The sequence below is a fragment of the Amphiura filiformis genome, chromosome 20, assembly GCF_039555335.1.
Source record: "Amphiura filiformis chromosome 20, Afil_fr2py, whole genome shotgun sequence".
Taxonomy (NCBI): domain Eukaryota; kingdom Metazoa; phylum Echinodermata; class Ophiuroidea; order Amphilepidida; family Amphiuridae; genus Amphiura; species Amphiura filiformis.
The window spans coordinates 19,010,099-19,018,430 of NC_092647.1; the positions used below are offsets into that span (position 1 = coordinate 19,010,099).

Sequence of the window (8,332 nt, forward strand, 5' to 3'; positions counted from 1 at the left end):
TTTGGCAGTCAAACCTGCTTCAAATCTGAAACCGTGTCATATATATTTTCATTGTTATTTATAAGGACCCCTTTGGAAATAAGTCTCTGACTTTAAGGGATATCCTTGGCGTATTATCGTGTCAATTTTTATGTTTTAATTTGTATTTTATAATAATTATGTTTTTGTATAAATGTTCTGTGCAATATGTTATTTGACTCTTACGATGATATGCTTAATAAACTCAAATCAAATCAAATCAAATCAAATCATGATCTAAGCATTACGTGTATAACCTGTTTGAGATGGTCTTTCATCAACAATCAACGTAATAGCCTAAATGAAAGTTTTGACAATAATGAAAATTTCCAAAATAATGAATAATGAAATCAGGACCTCAGATTTCACTGAAAAAAATGTGACGGAAAACTAATCATTTCATTTTATTAGCCTTATCATGAGTATTCGGGTTAGATCATGAGATACACACATTCGCAATTTCGCATACAAATTACATGTGAAGTGTACAATGTATGCATCAAATCAAATGAATGCCGACCCAATTTTGGATTTTGAAATTAAATTCCAGAAAAAGGGTTTTTTTTTCTTTCAACATTTTTGACATCCTGAAAAGGTTTTTTTTACAGTTTCTACACACTTCTAAACTGTTTTAAAAACATGAATGAGTATACAGTAGAAAAATATCGAAATTTACGACTTACTGGGCTATTTATTAGGTATGAAAGGCAAACCTCAGTTTGTTAGTCAGCTAAATTGGCCCAAACCGGGGCCCAATGCAATCAATACATATTTTACATAGAAAATTAAAAGAACAGATTTTTCAAGGTCAAGGAAACCTACATTTCTAAATTTTTAAGGGTTTAAACATTTACACATGAAAACACTAAACAGCCCGGAAGTCGTTTCAACGTTTAGCAAATTTGCTAAACGTGTACACATATTTTAGCCAAAAAATCAAGTCAAAAAAGGGTTGATAACAAAGTCTGGAAAGTATTTCTACCTGGAAAATATCACCGAATTTGAAGACCAAAGTCACCAAAAGACAGATACATGTATCGGGGTCATGGTCATGGATCTTTACCGCATATGTTTTAGAAAAATAATACTGTGTTTTATTTTGTTTTAAAGCCTGTATAATTATGTTCATGTTTGAGCTTCATTTACGTTAGTCCTGCCAGCAAGACTTCAGTCTTTATCATAAACATAATGACATATACGGACCTAGGTATGACGACTCGACGAGTTACAGTTACTGGAACTACATTTACGTAAACTGCACGCACATTGTAATTTTTCCCAACATGTTCATCACAACAACAATGGCGACGAGTTAAGATGACCATGGTGGTGTGGAATTCGCATTGAATGTGTTAGTAAAGCCGAATTGGTCAAGATGGGAGATGACGCGCTTGTTGATAGAAAGACAGCTTAGGCTAATAGAAATTGGCACTCCTTTCGTGGTGGATAATAATAAAGTATAAAACATGCAGGCATATGTCCGGCTCTTAGGCAGGGTGATTCTTTGTTGGATTATTTTATTTGATCCTATTTAGTGACCTCTTCTCATAATTTATTACTTTCTTTTTCTCACAAGTCTGAAACATCGAGTCGCAGACTCGCAGTACCAGGCCTCCAAAAACCGCGGGAACGCGGGAACGGCGTTCCCAGAAAGGTCACAGAGGTCACAGAAAAAAAAATTGCAAAAAAAAAAAAAAAAATTTTTTTTTTTTTTTTTTTTTTTTCAGATTTTCAGAAGACTCACTGACCTATTATGAAACTTCAGGATCATTCACAGTTAATTTTAAAAAAAGGAAAAAATATCAGAAAAAAATTACGAAAAAATTACAGTTTGTTATCCTGTATATGCAAACCATTAACTAATGTTTATTTCTTCATCTATCACATATTATATTTGGCATTGGTTTTAAATGCATATATAATATGTGATAGATGAAGAGGTAAACAAAAGTTAATGGTTTGCATATTAAGGATAACAAACTGTAATTTTTTCGTAATTTTTTTTCCATTTTTTTTTCAAATTATCTGTGAATAATCCTAACCCTTCAGAATAGGTCCAGTGGTTCTTCAAAGTTGCAAAATACTTATAAAAAAATGTTAAAAAATAAATAAAAAATTGTTTTGAGTTTTGACAGTAATACTTTGAAATTTTAAGTTGTGTTTTTTTGTGAAAAAGGATGTAAATTTTTATAGAAAACTGTTCCAAAATAAGGCTCAGATTGCACGAGAGAGCATCTAAACCCTGAGAGCTTCCAGGGCCCTTAAGCGGGCCCTGGACCCCGGCCGTTAGGATTTCAAGCTTGGCGCTCGTGATGTTCGCTTCGCCATACATAGGCCTATTTCAGTTATTTCACAGAAAATTTTCAGCACTTGTCATTAAGTTCCCAGACAGCAGAAAATTTTCTGGAGGCCTGCGCAGTACCGTCCATGCGAACTTGGATGTAAGCTTAAGCTTAGGCCTATATCATATCATAAGTTGACGCAACTTAGAAAACTTGGAAGTATGATATATCTCCTTAAATTTGCCTCTGTGGGCCTACTTTAATAAATACGAGTTAATATGACTGAACGCTGTACAATGGTTTATAGGCCTACTCGTCATGTATATCGCCATGGTCGGGGCATGTACCGGGTATGTAGGCCTATTTGCATGCTTGTCATGGTCAACCTTTGGCTACAAATCCTGGCGTTTGCGGGCCGAATGTGGCAACCCAAAATTTACGGTCGACCTGGGAGAAACCGATTTACGATAACTTAGGTGGTCTATCGTGTGCGATACGATATTTTTGTGTGTTTTGACTTATTTACCAGTCTTCAAATTGTCAGTTTCAAGTGCAATATCTGTATAAAATAAAAATCCGACCTACCAACCCAACTGTTTCATATAAAGCCTCTATGGACAAACAAACCTTTATTTTTTGCCTTATGATGATGATAAATATCACAACTTTGCGAGTTAGCATGTCATTTTCACCTGCACTCATTCGATGTTCCTACATGTATAACTGAAGCTGATACCTACACTACAGTCAGTGACAGTCATGTTTTGGCTATGACCTTTTTAGTATATAAAAAAAAAATTCCGACCGACCAACCCAATTCTGAAAAGTCAAGAAGTTATGGAGGACAAGCAAACAATCTTTTTTTTTGGCCTTAAAATAGAAGGACTTAAAAGTCCTTCTATACTCAGATCAGCTCGTAATAGGCGGGACTCATTAACATCGTGGAGAATGGCGTATACACTAGGCCTGGCATTTTCGGGTAATTTTGTACCCGGGTACCCGTCGCATTTTTCGGGCGGGTAACCGGGTACCCGAAATTGCAACAACAAAAATTAAAAATTTTAAGTTAATTTCGGTTTTGTAGTGTCCCTGGACCTAGACCTAAATGCTAAGATCATTCATGGTTAGGGGTGGCCGTGTGTCCTGAACTCGCCACCCTTAGCGTTACATGACAAATATTATGAATTTTTACACCAACCGGGTTTCTAATTAGATTATCTCGACAATCATCAACCCTAAACTAGCAAAAGTATACATTTTTGGAAAGCTGAAGGCATCAGCAATTCCAATATATACATTTTAACTTATTATACAGGGTGACCTGCAAGTTATACAGGGTGGAATAAAAAAGATTTTGATAAAAAATGGGTCACTCAACGCATTGCTTATTACCAACTTACAGTAATAAACTGGAAGTAAACAACATTCATTTGGTTAGAGGAAATGGAGAGCCAACTGACTTCGGAAGAAACCAAAATCACAACTGTTTGGTAATCTCGGAATATAGGGTGTCCCAAAGAATGTTAGATTTTTTACAATTCAACATATTTTGAACCTAAACATTTTCCCCTAACCCATACAGAAAAAATATATCCATATTTAGATTCCTCGTCAAATTTCCTTCAGAAAATCTATACTTTGACTATGATAGGATAAGTAATTAAAATTTTACAGTAACTTTCAGATTTTGAAGACATCTGCATTACTTACTACAGTGTTTAACATGACAACGGGTAGTTTTGTATGGAAAAGTTTGTATTTTCTACACTAAACCAATCATAAATGATTAAAAACAATTAGTAGAATTGTTTAGCTGTAAGGCCGTGAGTCGTTTAGATGCTAAATAGAGTCCAAATCCAATTTACAGCCTTTACAGAAGCAGGTTACGCACTAAAAATACCAATCCCATAGAGTTTGTGTGTACCACATCCCCCACCACCGCCACCCTGCCCATTCTGAATTCTATGAAGCACAGTGTCAGTATTAAAAAAGTTCAAGTATTTCTTTTTACAGGGTTGAAAGTGCATTTTATTTAGCAATAAATGAGACCACAAGCAAGACAATAACTTCTTGCTTGACAGAGATATCATCATTTGTTTTGAGTCGACTTTGGCAAAATGTAACGTCGCCACCTTTTTTTGGTGGCGAGCTCAAGACACACGACCGGGTGTGATTTTCGGGTAATTTTGTGCCCGGGTACCCGCAAGCGCATTTTTTCGGCGGGTAACCGGTACCAAATTGCAACAACAAAAAATTTAAAAAAAAAAAAAAAAAAAAAAAATTGAATTTTGCACATTGTTTTGTAATTTTAATATGAAAATTGATACAAAGTTTTCATGTCATACTCTATTAATGATATCAAAATGCATTGAATTTGAATTAGGTCAACCATGATCCTAGCATTTAGGTCTAGGTCCAGAGATACTACAAAACCGAAAAAAAAACTTTGAAAAAAAAATTTAAAAAAAAAGAAATCATTAAGGCCCTTCGCACTTGATTATTAGTTTCCTGTTACCGCCCGCGTCCAAAATTGAAAATCTCAAAATAATTAGTTATTTTATTTTTATTTCCAATTTTCTCCTTTAAAATAACTTTCAACTACTTCTACTTGACATTTTCTGACTTTAATAATATCAACAATAATGATGAATGAACAAAGAGTACAACTCCACCTTCACTTATTTATAAAATCAAATATTGTTGTGAAATAATTAAATGCCCGCCCTTGTCAAAACGAGTCGATAGTTGCTTGTAATAGTTCAAACCAAATAAAGAAAATAAAAGATAATTAATAATTAAAAGTCACCTCGTCCCTTTTTCAAAATCTTAAACAGGAAACTAATAATCAAGTGCGAAGGGCCTTAATAAGAGCTGATCATATTATATGGCAGTGATGGACCTCTGTCATGTCTGTGCTATAATTTGGTTCATCTCAAGTTCGGTACAGTCAAATGCAGCAAACCTTTGACGAGCGCGACTACAGTGATGTTACAAATTCGGCGCTAACAACGCGTACGGCGCACAGTTTATTCATAAATTTCCACTCGGCAACAGCAGATTGCCTCAGCAGCCAATCAGAGACAGTTCTGCGTCCGACACAGTAAATATGCGATGTATACTTACAATACCCGGGTGCATGGGTGATACCCGTCAAAGGTTTACTGTAGGTATCCCAGGTGAATTCAAATTTGCCATCAAACTGCATCATTTTATATATCAAATTAAAGCCCTTGAGTAAAGAAAGCCAACACTGAAAACCTTTTTGTCATAGCACTTTCCGTAGCAAAGTTACATCTTGTCAAAGATTGACTTTCATCAAAAAGATTCTGCTAGCAAAATTCCCCAAAACAGCATTACGGGGGTGTTTCTAGCAGGCCCGTACGCAGGGGGGGTGCGGGGGGTGCAACGCACCCCCAAATTTGGTAAAGTATACAAAAGTCCAAAAATGTCAGAATTTGCGAGCGCAGCGAGCCAAAAAATCAGGGTTTTTATGCTTTTTTTGGACAAAAAGGTCCAAATTTTAGGAAGAAAGTCCACTTTTCACAAAATTTGGAAAAAAAGGTCCACTTTTTCAAAATCAGCACCCCCCCAAATGAAATCCTGCGTACGGGCCTGGTTTCTAGATCTTAGTCTCATGACGATAGCACCTTTTTTTAAGGTGGCTGTGTACTCTCAGACATGCATGTAGTAAAAGTGCAATAACTTTGTAATTATTCAAGCATAAAACATATAAAAGTATACATTTTTATGAAGGCAAGACATCAATAAATCTTAATATAAATACAGATTTGGGGTAAAAACAACAATTTTGAAGAAAATCACAAAAAGTGAGTTTTTGGCAATATTTGTTAGGTACATCATAACAAAAAAACACTCTTTCCAAAATATTTTATTTTGATTTTAGCTCAATCTTGAGGCTCCATTCCAAAACCGATTTTTTTATTTTTTTGATATTGGCCTTATTTTTTGAGATATTGACCATATAAGGCATCAAAATGAACTTTTTAAAATTCAAAACGCCTATTTGCACAAAATGATGCCCAAAATCGGAAATAGACCAAAATTTAAAAAATGAGAAAACCGTTTCTTGAGTCGATCATGCTTTTTACGATGATCATATTTGCTTACCTATAGATGCTGTATTTATTGAGTTATCGTGTACCTAAATCGTCATTTTACCGAGAAAATGAACATTGAAATAATGGCCGTTGAAGTTTAAAGTGGTCACATTTTGCACTTTCATCGAATCTCACAGGAGAATGCGACAGTTTTCGTTTTGTAACTTATATTACGTGAACATCGGGTAAATCCACAGCCCCTTGAGAAGTTTGAGCGAAATCCATTCATAACTTGATATTTAAATCGGGGAAAGAACTTGAAAAAACCCACATTTTATCAGCTAAAACGGAGCCATTTGACCACTAGGTTTTTGTGAAATCAGTGCTTCCGTGGTGTTTCCATAAGATGCGCCGCGCATGCAGATAAGCGTCGCGTGTCGCGTCAGCGTATTTGTGCGTTAACAAATTGCGCGATACGCAACGCGATGAGTTGTTGCGCTGCGTGTACCTTGCTGGTACAACAAAGATTTTCTTTCCTTTTCAATTTCAAACACGAGTGGAATAGTGAAATAAAATCCTTAAAATATTGCAGTTGGAGTTTACAAATCTGGATTTTCATTCCTTGTATTTATAAAAACATAACAAGGTACAAACATATCATAAAAACTCAATTTTGAGAAAGAAACAATTGCTAGAGTACACAGCCGCGTTAATGGAACTGCTATCAAAATCTCTCTGAAATTCCATGTGCGAGTCTCTCATCACCAAAAAAATCATATATTTGGGTCAAGTGAAGTATAGACAACATATTTATGAAGGTTTCCTTCTTAAAAAGCTTCTTTTTAATTTCAATGTAAATTTGTATTGCCGGTTTAGGCCATTTTGACTGACTAACAATGTGTTAACTGAGGCTTCCCTGTGATACCTATTTACTGCATTACAATGTAGGCCCCTAACAGTCAATTTTGAGTTTCCCGTCACATAATTTCTGAAAACAAGTGAGGTAACTTTTTCATTATTCATTATTTTTCTGCCTTTCATTATATGACCAACACGCATGTAAAATGTGTTATTATTTGCCACTCACTTGAAGATGGATGTTTAGCCCAAATGAGATTCAAAAGTGTATTAAAAAGAGTCTGCAAGGTTGACAGCAAAATGCATGTTTTAATTTTGATTTTTCCACCAAAAATAAAGGGATATTCATAATTTTTTTTGCAAATATAACCAGTTTTTATCGGTATTTTTTGGAAAATCACAATAATGAATTCAAGTGAGGGTCAGAAAATGAAGTGAGGGCGGGTGACGGGAAACTCAAAATCGACTTTCCTTGGCCTTATAGTGACGTGGTCGTAGCCATGCCTGTGCATGTGTGGCGCCGTAGCCTGTGCTTATAAATTTTGCTCGCCCCAGACAGTATCGAATCGTGCGCGTAAAGTTAAACTAAAGCGCTTAACTTAAGTTGAGTGTACGTACACGCACATGCATAGGGGCAGTTTGTCAGCACGCTTGCGGCGTAACTGCGAAAGAGTATCGACGTCACTACCAAACTTGAGGTGAACCAAATTATAATATATGCATGTGCATTGAATCATGAATGTGCATTTTTATGGGTGCATACGTGCACGTGCAACAACTGCCAAATTGGCACAATCTTCAAAAATTCATCATTCATGTTCATGCTCCACTCTTATTGATATATTTGCAGTTTTAATCAGTTTCCAGGATGCAACAGAAACTTACTAGAAATTAAATAGATCATTCCGAACATGACTCAGACACTTACGAAACTCAAATATGGAATGCCACATGAAATTCTGTAAATTAAAGTTTCTTCCTTCGGAAAAGTTGCAGACAAAACATGCCGCAAAAAGTTTTTAGAGGTCATGACAGGTCATGCATCATGGGTCATTGCATGGGTTCGTCTATTATTACATGGGGAAGTCTCTAACGTTCAGCCATGGTTCAGCAGTA

General features: G+C 35.6%; 1 protein-coding gene across 4 annotated transcripts in view; it reads right to left on the reverse strand.

Annotated features, from left to right (window-relative positions):
- Positions 1-8,232, reverse strand: part of LOC140142662 (kelch-like protein 26) — a 61,241-nt gene extending 53,009 nt beyond the window's left edge. For all 4 annotated transcript variants that reach the window (XR_011857552.1, XR_011857553.1, XM_072164663.1 and 1 more), the window contains exon 1: positions 8,145-8,232. The gene's annotated coding sequence lies outside the window, so the exon portion shown is untranslated. The remainder of the gene's footprint in view (positions 1-8,144) is intronic.
- Positions 8,233-8,332: the final 100 nt, after the last annotated feature.